We start from the raw sequence: 14,854 nt of genomic DNA on the forward strand, positions 1-14,854 counted from the left end.
ACTCTATTTATACGTATGCGAGTGCTCGTCAGGGATAGCGACTGAGTGAAACCTTACACTGGGGAGGCAGCGCACGGCTGTGCCGGAGAAAGTATTCACACAGATAGCAAGCGCCGTAGAATTTCGGCTAAACTGTTCAGTCGTTGCTGCCTTGTGAATCCGAGGCCGCAGCTCCGAGTCCCGATTCAAGCACGAGTATCGATTTTAAATGAACCAGTTTACTGTATGAATGCTCTACAATGAGGTGACAAAAGTCATGGGATAGCGGTATGCATACACAAGTTATAAAAGTACAATGTATTGGCGCAGCTGTGTGTCATTTGTACTCACAAGGGAACATCCCCATCGCACCCCCTCAGATTTAGTTATAAGTTGGCACAATGGATAGGCCTTGAAAAACTAAACACAGATCAATCGAGAAAACAGGAAGAAGTTATGTGGAACTATGAAAAAATAAGCAAAATATACAAACTGGGTCGTCCATGCGTAAGATAGGCGATATTAAGGGCAATCTGAGGCGAGGAGCTTCGTGGTCCCGTGGTTAGCGTGAACAGCTGCGGAACGACAGGTCCTTGGTTCAAATCTGTCCTCCACTGAAAATTTTGCTTTCTTTATTTTCGCAAAGTTATGATCTGTCCGTTCGTTCATTGACGTCTCTGTTCACTGTAATAAGTTTAGTGTCTGTGTTTTGCGACCGCACCGCAAAACCATGCGATTAGTAGACGAAAGGACGTGCCTCTCCAATGGGAACCAAAAACATTTGATCGCAAGGTCATAGGTCAACCAATTCCTCCACAGGAAAACACGTCTGATATTTTGTATACGACACTGGTGACGGCATATGCGTCACATGACGGGAATATGTTGTCGCCCCACCTAACTTGTACACTTGGCGAATGGGTAAAAAGATTCTTCTACCTTGCCCGATTTAGGTTTTCTTGTAGATGTGATAATCACTCCCAAAAAAAGTGATGAAAACATAATAGTTTTTCACATAAACTGAAAATAAAAAGTTAAAATTTTCGGTCGAGGGTAGATTTGAACGAAGGACCTCTCGTTCCGCAGCTGTTCACGCTAACCACGGGACCACGGAACTCCTCACCTCACATTGCCCTTAATATTGCCTATCTTACGCATGGACGACCCAGTTTGTATATTTTGTTTATTTTTTCATAGTTCCACACAACTTCTTCCTGTTTTCTCGATCGATCTGTGTTCAGTTTTTCAAGGACTATCCACTGTGCCAACTTATAACTAAATCTGAGGGGGTGCGATGGGGATGTTCCCTTGTCAGGTGACATATGTGAAAAGTCTTCCGACGTGGTTATGGCCACCACCACGTGAATTAACAGACTTTGAACGCGGTACGTTAATTGGAGCTAGATGTGTAGGATAGTCCATTTTTGAAATAGCTATGGAATCTAATATTCCGAGATCCACACAGTTCAAGGTACGTTGTCCAAGACGCGACGCACACTAGCGACTGCGACGGGTCGCTACGTGACGTCAGAAGTTGCCTGATGGCGCATGCGCAGTTCGAGTTTGGGATGCGACGCGCGACTGTTGCGGCAGCTGCCGCAGCACTGCACGAGTGAGCAGTGTTGCGACGGAAGTCGGACGACACAAAGACGTACGGCTGCCAGAAAGATGTCGAGCCAGTCAAGGAAAACTGAAATGAGCCACTCACAGGATGTGATGCTCTGTGAGCTGGTCTCGCAACATCCTTGCTTTTACGATTTGAAGAACCCTAATTATAGAGACACTATATTCAGAGACAGAATTTGGGAAGATATTGGTGCACAGTTGAAACTGGCAGGTGAGTGAAATATATAATATTTTTCCATTAATGCAAATTTTTCAGGCCTGTTATGAAAATCAGTATAATCCATGCAGATGTAGAATTAGAATGATGAAAATGAACTTGAAGGTCAATTTTCGCATTACTCTTTCTTGTGACGTTAAAAATTGAAGACGGCATGTACATTATAAAATGAACAATCTAAAGTACAACGAGAAAGTTACATGTTACAATACCTTCATTTGAAAGTAAATGGTAGATTGGTGTCTTGATGATACCTTCTAGTTGTGAAAAACCACCAGCAGATTGTTGTACAGCTTTCTGTAATCAATAGATGTTCGTTTTCGAGGAAGGCGTTTCTCAACAGATTGCGCAAACAGTATGCTGCAATAAGTTCAAAATGGTTCAAATGGCTCTGAGAACTATGGGACTCAACATCTTAGGTCATAAGTCCCCTAGAACTTAGAACTACTTAAACCTAACTAACCTAAGGACATCACACACCCATGCCCGAGGCAGGATTCGAACCTGCGACCGTAGCAGTCCCGCGGTTCCGTACTGCAGCGCCAGAACCGCACGGCCACCGCGGCCGGCGCTGCAATAAGTAATTTGTCACATTCACTACAATTCATTGGTAGAAGATGGTGCTCAAAAAACTTGTGCCAAAAGTGCACTACTGTTTTACAAGGCCCTTCTGGTCTGACACAGTTCACAATTGAAATTCGTCTTTTGTAAATCCTGGAGTCATCTTTTGAGTGCAGCTTGGCAAGATTAAATGTTCATGTCATCCATAACGATGTATGCTGTCAGAATATAAGAATATGGAAGTTCATTTGGATGGGAATAAAGAGTCAGTCGGCTATGAAAGTTGCCTTAGCTTGTTCCAAAAGTTTCTGCATGGGAGAAACTGACAAGTATAATTTGGGGAAATTTTGTGAACAAGCACGGACATTATTTCTTCCACATTTCTGCCAGTGTATACTGTAGACGTTCAGAATGAAAAATCTAGAGATGTTTAAGGTGTAACCCTATCCTGTTGTCAAGAACTTGAAACAATGCAATGATGCTAGCGTGCGCTTATTGTTAATAAACTTATCTTTCATTGGAATTTTAGGTGAAATGTGCAAAAACAGATGGAGGAATATTCGGGACTCGTATCAGAGAAATAAACGAGAAAGAAAGCTTGGAACAGGTTCAGGTGCCTCAGCAAAACCAAGAAAATGGGTTCTGCTTGATCACTTGGCTTTAAGAAACCTACATTTCGTGGCATTCTAAATGAAATTGTCAAGAGCATATGGAGAAATATTAGTAACTCACACCGGAGAAATATATGACATAAAATGGTTTCATTAGGTCCAAATGTGTCAGCGAAACAAAACAAATGCATTCTCTATCGTGTGATGACCACACGATTCTCATTTCGCGTCGACAGAACTGGCGGCTAGTCGCGACGCTCCCGGAGATATATGAGCCCAAATCTCGGAAACGGAGATCTATATCATTCTGATCTCAACTTTAAAAATAATTTCGATATGTTAGCTTCTTTTCATCGCCAACGATGTATGACCTAACGTGAAACATACGTAAAGTAGCCAGCGACCACATTTTTCACTGTACACAATTCAAATTTTATGCAGTAGTATCGGAATAACTGTACCGAATATCGGAAAATTAGACACCTCATTATCAAGCTGTGATGTGAAACTGTAAGATACGCAAACATCAATTTTTTGTGCCTTTTACTTTCCTCACAATTGATAGAGAAGTAATATACAGCGAAAAAAACACGCAAAACCGGAAGAGACACTTTTCAATTTTTTAAAGTGAAAGTAGAATCTGTATCGAGAAACTAACTCTGGGAGCCGATGTAACTTTGTTGCATTAACATACAGTATTTTTTACAGCAAGAAAATCGGAATTCTTATTTTTCTTATGTATTTGAATCCGCCGCCGCCGACCGGAGCTTGGGAAACAGCGACGACTCCAGTCGTGTTGCGGCCGTGTCGCCGTCTGCCAGGGTGGGAAAAGAGGAGAGGGCAGCGTCGCAGTCGCAGCCAACTGTCGCGTCTTGCACAACGTAACTTGAAGAGTGTGCCGGGAATATCAAATTTCAGGCATAACCTCTCACCGCGGACAACGTTGTGGCCGACGGCCTTATCGATAGAGAGCAGCGGCATTTGAGTAGAGTTGTCAGTGCTAACAGACAAGCAACACTGCGTGAAACAACCACTGAAATCGATGTGGGACGTTCGACGAACGTATCCCTTAGGAGAGTGCGGCAAAATCTGGGGTTAATGTGCTGTGGGAGCAAGCAACCGAAGCGAGGGCCGTTGCTAACAGCACGACATCGCCTGCAGCGCCTATGCTGTATTCTTGACCATACCGGTTGGACACTAGAGGACTGGAAATCCATGACCGAGTCAGATGAGCACCGGTTTCATTTTATTGTGGTTATTGTGGGGTTCGAGTGTGGCGCAGACCCCATGTAGCATGAGAACAACAACGCAATTGGTGGCTCCCTAAGGATGTGGGCTGTGTTTACATGGAATGGACCTGGTCGCCTGGATTTTCGGCTACTAGAAGAGCATTTTCAGCCATTCATGGACTTAATGTTCCCAAACAACGATGAAATTTTTATTGATGACAATGCGGTTTGTCACCAGGCCACAGTTGTTCGTGACTGGTATGAAGAATGTTCTGGACAATTCGAGCAAACGGTTTGGCCACTCAGATCGCTCGACGTGAGTCCCATCGAACATTTATGACAAATAATCGAGAGATTTGTTCGTGTATAAACTCCTACATGGATCACTATTTCTGCAGAGGACGTCTAACGACTTGTTGAGTCCACGCCACGTCGAGTTGCTCCCCTACTTCTGGCAAAAGGAAGTCCAACATGATATTAGGAAGTATCCAATCACTTTTCACCTCAATGTATATGCGGAAAAATCGAATTTTTGTGTAATGACTGTTAGTATAAATTTGAAGAGAATAAATAAAAATAAGTCAGGTTTGGAAAATGTTTGACAGTTCGATATACAAGTAACTACTTATTTACCTTTCTAGCTGGAAACAAAAGAACTTTTTTTTTCCTTCTATACATAAACAAATGAAGACATTGTCTTGACATTTGAATGAGACACGCCCGTAGACAGTGCAGGAAGAGCACGAGAGCAGGTATGTCATGAACGTACAATATCGGTTGTGGCCGTTAGTTGATACCAGCCAAACGTGACGTCAATAAGACGTAAGTAATCCATTTCTCAAATACTGTTTCGTTTTCTTTACACCTCCGTCGGGTGCAGGGTTTAAACCCGATGAAATTTCTTCTATCGTAACATTTTTGTCATTAGCTCATTCTTAATATCACCACACTTCCAGGATTATTACCACTACTATGGACAGATACGGTCACTTTTACAATGAACTTTACCTTCAAACTCCGCTATAACAGTCTGAAGGCTAAGCAGGAAATATGTGGCGAAGTCGGACACAATCCATCAACATAGGTCTCTGAGGAGTCCATATCCTTACACGTCGAATTATTTACTAGTTTTTAGCACTGTCAAAGATTATTGTTTAGTTTTACCGCGAACTGATTGTACTGTAGATAGTCATACAGCAACAACTAGTTAAGCGGTATCCAGCAGTAGGACGTAACTATTTCCTTTGAACAAGGACTTGTGAATTATTGTTGTTATCGTGTATCGGGGGCTCTGGTCATAACATTTGGGTCAGTGCATTTGGACGGCAGTTGTGCGTTCAAGAAAAACTGCGATTCGCTCGTTTTGGAGCACCACATATATGATGTAGAAGATGGCAGACATACCAGTAGTATTGGTAGCATTGGTAGGAAAACAAACATAAGCAAATGTATGAGGGGCAAACTGGAAGCCGACGACTTCTCTCTGTTTTTCGCCTATTTGTTTGCTTTGCACGTAATTACAAGCGCACACCGTTCGTTGTTAGTCCATTGTGAGTTCAGTATCTTTGTAAAATATACATTGCGATTTATAAGTAATAAAAATTAGTTGATCGTGTAACTTCTACGCTTCTATACAACAAAAGCAATTAGTTCTCATGTACGTACAGTTTAAATGTAACAAATATAAAAATATATTATTGTTATAGTTTCTGGTACTCAGTAGAAAGTTCTTAATCATGATCAAAGACAAGAAATTCTGTTATTGTTAATAAGGGCGAAAGTTGTTTAATATTACCTCTTTGTGGAGGAATTTGCTTTTTCTAGCACTAAATGATAAGTTCAGTACTTTTTTATTTGTTCTACACTATACCTCTATTTTACATTAAAAATCAACAATTTCCGAACAAAGTCTGAATTACATATTGGCAGCTGTAAATTTGCTGTATTTTTAAGTAACACGCAGAAGAATAATTATGTAGAACAAAAATGTTCCCTAAGTTAAGCGGTCTTTTATATTTCTTATTATATTCGGTTTCTAGACGGTTAACTGCTTCCAGTCTCTACCGGAATGTAGTAAGACTGATCGCATATGCAAACAAAACGACCGAAATGAGGTAACGCCCGATAGGTATGCAACACACCTAATATACACGTAACGCGTTTACGATCTTAGTTGACGAAATGTGCTAGGGAAATTACGGTAGTCTACGTTCAACTTGTAACAAACTACAGTAGCCTAGCGTAGTTGGCAGCATTCACACGTGTATGTTTCGATATAATCGAGACAAAATTGCACTCATCTCGAGAATATATTCAATCTAATTATTCGCACAGCGTTTCCATTGTATGTGAATTATCAGTGTGACTGAGTTAGACATGTTTTGCGGGACAAAGGCTTTTTTTTGAACAAGAGTTTAGTTCGAAATAGTTTTCAAGAAGGAACAATTTTCATAATAAATAGCACATTTTGTGAGACGTAATTTTCATCATTTAAATCCATTACAGTTCGTTTCATAATATGTTGTCTGAGCAATGCATATGATCATCTGAATGGAGGAATGGCTGTAGAAAGGAATAATGTAGCATTGTCGCTAATACCTTCGCGGAGTTTTACAACAGGTTCTCTCTAGTTGTTTTATTCTTGCCAGTTACTTCATAGAAGCAACGATAAACTTGTCATCTATGGCGATTTTTACTGTGTGATTAGTAATGATGATCAGAAACCTGTTCCAGACAAGTGTAATGAACTTAAATCTCTCTCCGACACCATCTGGAATAAACTTGGAGAATTTTTAACCCCAACAAAACCGACTAGATCTACTTTTATAGTAATGAACAAAGCAGAGTTGATAGTATAGAGGTATCATCTTCAATCCAAGCTCAAATCTTTAAAACAGAAACAAAATTGGTGACATTCGCAGGTCGTTTTCTTCATAAGAAAGACATTTGGAAGCTTAACGGTAGCCATTTTGAGGATCACATGTTGACACAAGATCTATTAGCCATGTAGGAAGAGGTACGACTTCCGAGTTAAATCTACATCTACATCTATACGCCACGAACAACTGCACGATGTTTGGTGAAGGGTAGCATATGAGCATAATTTTCCTTCCACTCCATTTCCTATCCCATTTGTCAATGTAAATGGAAAAGAAATACTGTCTGTACTCTCTTCCACGAGTACTTGTTTCTCACATGTGAGCCGAGATGAATCTCAGGCGAAGCCTATTAGTGGGCTGCATTGTCAGTGATCAAACACTTCCCATCGAAAACCTTGTATGAGCATGTTCAATGCCCCTGCAGAGTGTGGCCTACTATTGTCATATAGAATAAAACGGATGACAGTTATGTCATGTGGGTTGCATAGCTTCATGCGCAGTCTTTCATCAGGCCCTCATACTTGGCGGGAAATGTTACTTCCTAGCTATCTCTACATTCTCACAGTGAGTTCAGAATTGAGGAGAGGGACATGAAGCGATAGGCAGTCCTACTAGAAACACTGCCCAACACATCTGTGCAAAGCTTCATCAGATTTTCAGTGTCGTTTCCATTTCACGCCCGATCAGACCCTACTTCCTGAATACCTCTCGTATCTGTAAAATACGTTCATATCCTTCTGCATGTAGCGTTTTCTTAAGCAGAATAAGTCTCCTGACAGACCCTATCTGTTGTTTGTACACTCTACTAATAATCACGAAAAACATCCCCAGAAGTGACACTACTTGCCCTGTACTTCACTGTTGGCACTGCACATGATGGCAGGTAACGTTCTTCATGCATTCGTCAAATCTAAACCTTACCACCATACTGCCACAGGCTATGGTATGATTCATCACTCCAAATCAGTCGTTTACAGTCATCCATTGTCCAGTGTCATCCTTACTTATACCAACTGAAGCGTCGCTTAGCACTGACTAAAGACGAATGTGACTTAGGAGGGGCTTCTCGGTCATTGCAGCCCATTCTTTCTAACTATTTTTACACAGTCGTTGCGCTCCCTGGACTACTGGCAGCACTCTGTACGTCATGAATGATTCGTTCCACTGATTTCAAGTGCTATTTTACTATCATCCTACGCAATATTCAACAATTCGGACAGAACATGTGGTCTGGTTGGTACTGGGTTAGATGTGGTAGTTCCCTAGCGTTTACACTTCAGAATCACATCTCCAAAAGTCGACTTGGGTAGCTTAAGAAGGGGTTGAAATGTCACCGATGGCTTTTTTGGTTGAGTGACAGTCAGTGACTTGTCCACATTCCAAGTCACTGAGGTCTTTTAGTAGACCTGTTCTGTTTATAATACTCTGCTGAGGTCTCCTGAGAAGCCCATTCTGTTGTTCGTACTCTCTACTAAGCACATACATTCACCCTGCCTCCGATAACACTGGCACCTAGTGCCCCTGTTTGGATCCCCCCAAAGTTGTCATACGACAAGAGTCACGTGTCTGAATTAACCAAAACAATATTACAATGACGCAAAAATAAGTCAACTGATCCACTGTGGATCTAAGATGTTACGCAGATTCCGTGGACGGTTTCCGTGTTGCACCACCGGCCCCAAAAACAGGAAAACCGTAAATAATACACTCAAGAGCCAAAGAAACTGGCACATCTACCTAATATCGTGTAGGGCCCCCAAAGAACATAGAAGTGCCGCAACACGACGTGGCATTGACTCGACTGATATTTGAAGTAGTACTGGAGGGAACTGAAACTATGAATCCTGCAGGGCTGTCCATAAATCCGTAAGAGAACGAGGGGATGGAGATCCCTTCAGAACAGCCCGTCGGAAGACATCCCATTTATGCTCAATAATGTTCATGTCTGGGGAGTTAGGCGGCCATAGCAAGTACTTAAATTCAGAAGAGCATTCCTGGAGCAGCTCTGTAGCAATTTTGGAAGTGTGGAGTATCGCATTATCCTGTTGGAATTGCCGAAGTCCTTCGGAATGCACAATGGACATCAATGGAGGCGGGTGCTCAGACAGGATGCCTATGTAAGTATCACCTGTCAAAGTCGTATCCAGACGTATCAGGGGTCCCATAACACTACAACTGCATACGCCCCACACCACTACAGAGCCGCCACCAGCTTGAACAGTCCCCTGCTGGCACGCAGGGTCCATTGGTTAATGAGGTTGTCTCCACACCCACACACTTCCATCCACTCGATACTATTTGAAACGAGACTCGTCCGACCAGGCAACATGTTTAGAGTCCAATGTCGGTGTTGACGGGCTCATGCAAGACGTAAAGCTTTGTGTAGTGCAATCATCAAAAGTACACGAGTGGGCCTTCGGCTCCGAAAGCCCATATCGATGATGTTTCGTTAAATGGTTCACACGCTGGCACTTGTTGATGGCCCAGCATTGAAACTGCATTAGTTTGCAGAAGGGTTGCACTTCCGTCACGTTGAACGAGTCCCCTCAGTCGTCGTTGGTCCCGTTCTTGCAGGACTTATTTTCGGCCGCAGCGATGTCGAGATTCGATGTTTTATCGCATTCCTGATATTTATGATACATTCGTGAAATGGTCGTACGGGAAAATCCCCACCTCATACCCATCTCGGGGATGATGTGTCCCATCGCTCGAGCACCGACTTAAACATCACTCTCAACCTCACTTAAATCTTGATAGTCGGCCATTGTAGCAGCGGTAACCGATCTAACAACTGCGTCAGATACTTTTTGTCTTTTATAGGCGTCGCCGATCGCAGCGCCGTTTTCTGTCTGTTTAAATATCTCTGTATTTGTGTATTCAAATCCATACCAGTTTCTTTGGGGTTCCAGTGTAAATAATTCCTTGGCATGACTAGTGAGGGTGCACACCGCTCGTGAGCCAGACGCAGTATAAACTACAGCTATGATAGGTGTAACGGTTCAAACCGCAAGGATGCGAAAATCCCAGTGGAGAAAGAGAGGCAGGGAGAATGTCAAAACATTAGGACTGGAGAGAGGCTGTACATGCAAGAAAGACGGAAAATTTTTTCTACCCTATACACAATCAAACACATAACAACTTAAATGGCCTGAACTGTAGCAAAGTTAACTTAAATGTGAGGTATGGCTATAAATCAAAGGGACTGGTTGTGTCACAAACAAGTGTGACCGTGTACTTCGTTCGTGTAAGATCTGTTATTTTCAAATGGCTCTGAGCACTATGGGACTTAACATCTATGGTCATCAGTCCCCTAGAACTTAGAACTACTTAAACCTAACTAACCTAAGGACATCACACAACACCCAGTCAGCTGTTATTTTCTTTTGCTGGAAAAACAATAAATGTAATAACTGAGCACCGAACTGTTGTGTAGTTTCACGGGAAACTGGGAAAAACTACTGCTGCACCTATCATTCACTAAAAGAAGTGTACGGCGAAGACTGTTTATCATGTATGCGAATTTTTGAGTGGTTCAAGCTTTGCCAATATTCCCGAGAGGACAAAAATGGACGAAAATATCTAAAAAGTAGGTAAACTAATTCGATCTGACCGTCGGCTGAGTATTCTACGTCTACATCCATACTGTGCAAGCCACTTGACGGTGTGTGGCGGATCGATTACTGAAACTGTAGAACTGGACAAAGAATGCGTAAGGAAAATTTCACATAAGTCATTCAACATGAAGAAAGTTTGTGCGGAACTGTTGTCGACAGCTCTCACGATCGAACAAAGAGAAGCTCATGAAAATGTTTAAACTGACTGAATACCACTAAAAATTGTCCTAACGTCTTGGAAAGAGTGATAACACGTTGCAAATCTTTGTTATTCACTTATGATCCAGAAACAAAGCACCTATCCATGCACTGCAAGCAGCTAACTTCACTGACAGCGAAAAATTTCGAATGAGCACATTAACATTCAGAGCAATGACTTTTTTTTTGTATTACGGGAACTGTGTACCTTCATGTGTCTCGAAAGGTCAAACTAATAAACAATATTACTACCTTAAGGTAGTATTGAGGGTGAATATAACTAAATATGTATGTTTTTGAAGTAAAGTGTTTTAAAACAATAGTCCTGTTATTTAGCAGCCAAACTTCGTATTTTTATGATACAAGCATGTGCGTTCATTAATAGGATCAAGAGGAGGAGGAAGAGAAGATTGGTGCTTAGCGTCCCGTCGATAGCGAGGTCTTTAGAGACGGAGCACGAGCTCAGATTAGGGAAGGATGGAGTAGGACAGCGGCCATGCCCTTTCGAAGGAACCATCCCGGTATTTGCCTTAAGCGAGTTGGGGAAATCACGGAAAACCTAAATCAGGACGGCCGGACGCAGGTCTGAACTGTCGTCCTCCAGAATGTGAGTCCAGAATGATACTCTCTGTGCTACCCCGCTTGGTAGGATCAAGAGGATGGGAATGGAGACTTCTTAAAAGTTTAAGTTTAATTTCTTTCAGCACGTCAAGTATACGCCCTTTCTCTGCGATATGTAAGACAATTAAGTTGTCGCTAACCTGCTGCAGATTATGCTCGTTATCAGTCAAGTCCATGGTCAAAGTTGACCTGGAATTGGTAGAATCTTTGTGTTCTTTGGATCTCGTATAAGAATTCCTTCCCATTTGACCAATGTATCTAGTGTTACATATCGGACCTACAGCGCATTCTATCCGATATACGCCTGGATAGTAACTAGGGATAATTTTTTGAACGCTTCAAGATTCGTTAATCTGTTGCCAAGATTGTTTGGTATTAAATATGCAGGAACTATGCTGGATGACCATAGTTGCCTCACAATCCTCTCAAGCACATATACATGACATGGGGTCTTAGAAAACCTTTTCTGTTGTTTCCACTCTACTGGAATGTGTTCACTCCTTCTACTGGAGTGTGTTTTGTCATATCGTGGAAAGACTGCTTTTTCCGTTCAACGTAAGGTCGATGGGACTTATCCATATCTAAATTTGAAGATCACGTTAAATGGCAGTAAGCAGAGTTTGTCATTTATAGGAAGGGATCCTTTAACGATTAAGTCCTGAATGTGACGTCGGACATCCGTTTAAATGTAAAATTGCTGCCTTCAGTACTATCCTTAACATATTAAGTGGCGTTCCCCTCACATTGGAGGAATATGACAGGGCGTTTGGTACAATTAGGTATTCTACCGCATATAATGGATATTCTGAGGCTATGGATGATATATTGAATTAAAAAAATACAAATGGAAGCTCACAAAACGCGGAGGGACAACACTCTAGCCCCGGTGGAGCGAAAGAAAGAGAACACATTACCTAGGACCCCATATTATGCACTCGTATCTGAGAGACCGGGAGGAAACATTGCTGCTGGTACTCATAACTAAAAACCCACAGTATTGTAATCACTCATTATCGTTGTATTTATCATGTACGAACGTAAACTGTATATATGTGTTTCTTATATGCATTATGGCAGTTCTTTACTTTTCTAAATCTAGTATAAAATGGTTACAATGTAAAATATGCTGGAACACCTGGTTAGCTGTAAGAGAGGGCCTAATGACCGTAATTTTGGCGGGTTAAATAAATGAATTTTAGTATTTCCAAACCGGTCGTGTAAGCAATACAAATATTGTAGATTCAGCAACTGTTGTGCAATTCTTCCAGTTTACAACATGGACTTATACAGATGCGGCTGCCCAACATGAATATGGGTCCATAGCTGCCCGAAATGAATATGAGTCCACAGCTTCTATAGATTTTTTAAAATGATGTCACCATGCTTTCAGCTGTTATTGTTTTATCTTAGGAAAGCAATTTCGGCATATTTCCATTTTCAAACATCTGAAAAAGATAATACAATGTAATAAGAACAAATGAAAGTGGGATTAACAGTACCTACAACCAATTTCGTGGTTTGTTGACATTCATATAGTTAAAAATTGTGGCATATAGTTTTACGTTAGACGGGAATAACAATGTAAAATGCACATTGAAGAGCAACTAGACAGCGATACTGTTCAATGTTTTAGACGTTTACTCTAAAGTATTGTAAGTGCACACTTTTACGTACGTCACCCTGTCGCGACATGTACAATCCACTCGAAACAGCAGTATGTAAAATTGAATATTGACTAGTATCGCCGACTGTCGGTTCCTTGAAAGAAGCTATGCAAAGGGATCTCGCACTACGCTTTTCCTATTGATGTATCGGACAAGGCAGTTCAATTACATCGGCCCCCACATTTTAACAGTTTGGACTTTGCAACGTACGGGAAGTTTATTGTAAAATTATCGATGTATTGAAAAATATCTATTGGTACTCTTAGTCGACCGTGAGTTGCTATCTGACTAAAATTGGCTCTGTTTAAACGCGCGGTTATGCTCCCAGTATGATTTGTATCGGAATTACCATTACACTCTAATTATTAAACAAAAATATGGTGATTGCTAGCTACGAAATCAATAATGCGGTGATCAGCATATGATACCAAATTAAGATTTATTCAGAAAACAGGATCAGCAATATGTCTAGCCTAGCATGACAATACAATACACTCGCTAACCTAACTAGCCTATCATTGGCACAATGCATTCTCTTTTCCTAACTACTACACTGAACCCGCAAGTGACTCTATTGCAGTTCTGCCTGAACGGACACAGACTGAGAGAGCGCGAGTCAAAGAGCTAGCGGAACATGAACTCATTTAGAATTACAGTGCCGTACTGTGGCTGATGATTGCTAATATCACCGTAATTCTCCGTGATGATTACGACGGTCGGCCCAGCCAACGTCTTGATGCCGTCTTTCCCGTGAGCGAGCTTGGCTTTATTCTCCAACGTGGACATGGTTTGCGCCCGTAAACTCCTGTACGTAAGTGATCAATTGCGGGGTCCGTCACTAGTCAATACTCAAGCCACTTGCACATATGCGAAGAGTAGTTGGTCGACTCAAGTGCGCGGCAGCAAAGGTACACTTCAGATTGCACATGAACAACACAAGTTAGTACAAACTTGTTTCTCTCCTGTGAGGAACAGATAATGCCACGTGTGTGGAGTCGTATGCTCTAAACTATTCAGACTTGAAGAGTAACCACTGGACTCAATGCCGGTAACTTCTCCAAACTACTTCTCTCCACGCTCTCCAAGCAGGGCAGCCAGACACCGCGACTGCTCTCTTCCACAGCCGACCCCAGAGTCCTCCATCAAAGTTTTTGGAAACCTGGCCGTTCTTCGCCGCGTGGATCCGTGCGCGTTGGTAGCCAATCACGACACAAACTTCCATGTATCCGTGCGCGTTTGTACCCAACCACGACACAGAATTCTCCCGCGGTTACTGTTCCCGCCAAACTTTTAACACGTATCTCTACGCACTCTGCGCCAATCCCGTCACAGTCTACCGCAAATTTTCCACTGTGGCACGAAATAGTCTTTCTCTCTTTCGCATATAGCTCCTTCTCGCTTCTTGTTGTGATGGCCCAGCCTCTCCGAACGTCTTTGGTGGTCTGAAGTGCCAGCCGACAAAGGGGTCCGGCCGCGGCCAAGGCGTTAGTTTGACATGACATAAACACCTTACTTAGGGGTTCCGGACGTGTTCCAGCCTCTGAGTCCATCTCGTTAGTCTGACATGACGCACACAACTTCCTTTCCTGTGTCCATTCTCTCCTACCAGTGGGCCAATTATCAATTACTATTCGGTGTATTAGTACTGATTTAGC

This window comes from Schistocerca cancellata, chromosome 9 (genome assembly GCF_023864275.1).
Source record: "Schistocerca cancellata isolate TAMUIC-IGC-003103 chromosome 9, iqSchCanc2.1, whole genome shotgun sequence".
NCBI classification, from domain to species: domain Eukaryota; kingdom Metazoa; phylum Arthropoda; class Insecta; order Orthoptera; family Acrididae; genus Schistocerca; species Schistocerca cancellata.